This window comes from Bufo gargarizans, chromosome 3 (assembly GCF_014858855.1).
Source record: "Bufo gargarizans isolate SCDJY-AF-19 chromosome 3, ASM1485885v1, whole genome shotgun sequence".
Classification (NCBI taxonomy): domain Eukaryota; kingdom Metazoa; phylum Chordata; class Amphibia; order Anura; family Bufonidae; genus Bufo; species Bufo gargarizans.
In genome coordinates this window covers 323,538,093-323,542,482 of record NC_058082.1, presented here as the reverse complement: position 1 = coordinate 323,542,482, position 4,390 = coordinate 323,538,093, and positions in this window count along the sequence as shown.

Here is a 4,390-nt window from a genome sequence, read left to right as displayed (position 1 = left end):
TATTGTCCTGCTTATTTAGCGCCTTCAGGACCCTGCCATTTTTCTCCTCCCTGACCTATTTCTGCAAATCTGACATGTGTCACTTTATGTGGTAATAACTTTGTAATGTTTTAGCCATTCTAAGAATTTTCTAAGCCATTCTCGTGACACATTGTACTTCATGTTAAAGGTAAATTTGTATCTATATGTTTTACCTTTATGTATAAAAAATCCCAAATTTACAGAAAATTTTGAAAATTAAGCAATTTTCCAATTTGAATTTCTCTGCTTTTAAGACACACTGTGATTAGTGTTGATCACGAATATTCGAATTGCGAATTTTAATCGCGAATATCGGTACTTCGAGAATTCGCGAATATTTCGAATATTGCAAAATATATTCATAATTGCGAATATTCGATTTTTGTAAAAATACCAGTTCATGCGAAAATTTGTATGCGAATTTTATGCGACTTTTCGCAATGAAGAAAATAATGCCTGAAGATCATAAATTCGCGAATTCGCAAAAATATGGCGAATATTCGCTCAAATATTTGCGAAATATCGCGAATTCGAATATTGTCCCTGCCGCTCATCACTAACTGTGATGCCTCACTAAATAGTTATTAATTAACACTCAAAATATGTATACTTTATGTCAGCATTTATTTGCAAATGTCATTTTATTTTTTAAGGACATGAGAGGCTTAGAATTTTAGAAGCAATTTTTCTTATTTTCAAGAAAATTCCCCAAAACAACTTTTTAGAAATCACCACTAAATGACCCCATTTTATGTTTAATAGTATTTTATTAGAGCAGTAATAGCACTTAGTGCATTACAGTCGTACATTTAGACAAGGGTACAGCAAATAGCCAATGTACAAAAGTCACATATACCAACAAGTTCTGCTCCTTGTTTTCTTTTCTGAGTTACATCGGTCAAAGATAAAATATTGGTTGACATACATTATAATATCCGATCACATTGGTCATCATAATTAGTATAAACATAAGGATAAATATAAAGGGAAGGGAGGAGGGGGATGGATGGTATTAGGAGGGAGGGACAGGGGTATAAACAATATAGATGTTTGTTATGAACAATAACAATAATAAATACCAGTAACATAGTGTCCAATAATAAGAGTTATCCTGTCTAAGCTTGAAATAACTGAGGTACATATGATGGTTTTGAAACATAAAGGTCTGTGGCGATCAATGAAGGGAGAAATTCCTAAATTGCTCCCATGGTTCCCATATCTTGGAGAACCTCTGGGACGTCCCTGTCTCCCAGGCGGCAATTTGTTCCATGCGATAGATATTGTTGCATTTCTGGATCCAACAATCCATCGATGGCGGGCTTGTGTTTTTCCAGTATGTAGCTATTAAAATTTAAAAAATTGTAGCAGATGCCAATAAAAGTGTTGTCAGGCTTTTGATATGTGTTGTACCTACCATGTGGCTCATTATGTTCAAAAGACACAGATGTGGAGAATGTGGAACATGTAGTCCACATATCCATGAGATTGTGGTACATATCTCCTTCCAAAAGTAATTTATGGAAGTGCATTCCCACTAAAATGTGTATGAATGTTTCTAGTGAGGAGTTACATCCCCAGCAAAGAGGATCAGAGGTCGGAAAAATAATTTGTAGTCTCTGTGGAGTATAATACAATCTGGTTATAACTAGGGATGAGCGAACTCGAACTGTATAGTTCGGGTTCGTACCGAATTTTGGGGTGTCCGTGACACGGACCCGAACCCGGACATTTTCGTAAAAGTCCGGGTTCGGGTTCGGTGTTCGTCGCTTTCTTCGCGCTTTTGTGACGCTTTCTTGGCGCTTTTTGAAAGGCTGCAAAGCAGCCAATCAACAAGCGTCATACTACTTGCCCCAAGAGGCCATCACAGCCATGCCTACTATTGGCATGGCTGTGATTGGCCAGAGCACCATGTGACCCAGCCTCTATTTAAGCTGGAGTCACATAGCGCCGCCCGTCACTCTGCTCTGATTAGCGTAGGGAGAGGTTGCGGCTGCGACAGTAGGGCGAGATTAGGCAGATTAACTCCTCCAAAGGACTTGATTAACTGATCGATCTGCAGCTGTGGATCATTGAGCTGCTGATCCTCAATTGCTCACTGTTTTTAGGCTGCACAGACCGTTTGTCAGTCTCATTTTTCTGGGGTGATCGGCGGCCATTTTGTGTCTTGTGGTGCGCCAGCACAAGCTGCGACCAAGTGCATTTAACCCTCAATGGTGTGGTTGTTTTTTGGCTAAAGCCTACATCAGGGTGAAGCTGTGACACCAAGTGCATTTAACCAGCAATAGTCTGTTCATTTTTTGGCCATATACAAAATCAGGGGCAAGCTGCGCCTGTCACCAAGTGCATTTAACCCTCAATGGTGTGGTTGTTTTTTGGCTAAAGCCTACATCAGGGTGAAGCTGTCACACCAAGTGCATTTAACCAGCAATAGTCTGTTCATTTTTTGGCCATATACAAAATCAGGGGCAAGCTGCGCCTGTCACCAAGTGCATTTAACCCTCAATGGTGTGGTTGTTTTTTGGCTAAAGCCTACATCAGGGTGAAGCTGTCACACCAAGTGCATTTAACCAGCAATAGTCTGTTCATTTTTTGGCCATATACAAAATCAGGGGCAAGCTGCGCCTGTCACCAAGTGCATTTAACCCTCAATGGTGTGGTTGTTTTTTGGCTAAAGCCTACATCAGGGTGAAGCTGTCACACCAAGTGCATTTAACCAGCAATAGTCTGTTCATTTTTTGGCCATATCCCAGTCTAATTCTGTCACTAAATCCATACCGGTCACCCAGCGCCTAAATACTAGGCCTCAAATTTATATCCAGCTAAATCTGTCCCTAGTGCTGTAGCTGGGCGAGTTATTTAGTGTCCGTTCAAGCACATTTCTTGTTCTGGGTTGAAATACAATTCCCAATTTAGCAATTTCATAATTTAGTGGTTCCTGCTATATCAGAGCTCTTTGAAATCTATCCCAAAAAGGGTATATAATATTGAAGGTGCACATAGGGTCATTCAGAGTAACTTCACACACACCCGCTACTGTGTATTTCCAAGTCTAATTCTGTCACTAAATCCATACCGGTGACCCAGCGCCTAAATACTAGGCCTCAAATTTAATTCCCTCTAAATCTCTCGTTACCCACCGCTGTACTGTTGTTGCTGGGCAAGATATTTAGTGTCCGTCAAAGCACATTTTTTGTTCTGGGTTGAAGTACAATTCCCAATTTAGCAATTTCATAATTTAGTGGTTTCTGCTATATCAGAGCTATTTGAAATCTATCCCAAAAAGGGTATATAATATTGAAGGTGCACATAGGGTCATTCAGAATAACTTCACACACACCCGCTACTGTGTATTTCCAAGTCTAATTCTGTCACTAAACCCATACCTGTCACCCAGCGCCTAAATACTAGGCCTCAAATTTAAATCCCTCTAAATCTCTCGTTACCGTTGTCCTGTTGTAGCTGGGAAAGTTATTTAGTGCCCGTCAAAGCACATTTTTTGTTCTGGGTTGAAGTACAATTCCCAATTTAGCAATTTCATAATTTAGTGGTTCCTGCTATATCAGAGCTATTTGAAATCTATCCCAAAAAGGGTATATAATATTGAAGGTGCACATAGGGTCATTCAGAATAACTTCACACACACCCGCTACTGTGTATTTCCAAGTCTAATTCTGTCACTAAATCCATACCGGTGACCCAGCGCCTAAATACTAGGCCTCAAATTTAATTCCCTCTAAATCTCTCGTTACCCACCGGTGTACTGTTGTTGCTGGGCAAGATATTTAGTGTCCGTCAAAGCACATTTTTTGTTCTGGGTTGAAGTACAATTCCCAATTTAGCAATTTCATAATTTAGTGGTTTCTGCTATATCAGAGCTATTTGAAATCTATCCCAAAAAGGGTATATAATATTGAAGGTGCACATAGGGTCATTCAGAATAACTTCACACACACCCGCTACTGTGTATTTCCAAGTCTAATTCTGTCACTAAACCCATACCTGTCACCCAGCGCCTAAATACTAGGCCTCAAATTTAAATCCCTCTAAATCTCTCGTTACCGTTGTCCTGTTGTAGCTGGGAAAGTTATTTAGTGCCCGTCAAAGCACATTTTTTGTTCTGGGTTGAAGTACAATTCCCAATTTAGCAATTTCATAATTTAGTGGTTCCTGCTATATCAGAGCTATTTGAAATCTATCCCAAAAAGGGTATATAATATTGAAGGTGCACATAGGGTCATTCAGAATAACTTCACACACACCCGCTACTGTGTATTTCCAAGTCTAATTCTGTCACTAAATCCATACCGGTGACCCAGCGCCTAAATACTAGGCCTCAAATTTAATTCCCTCTAAATCTCTCGTTACCCAC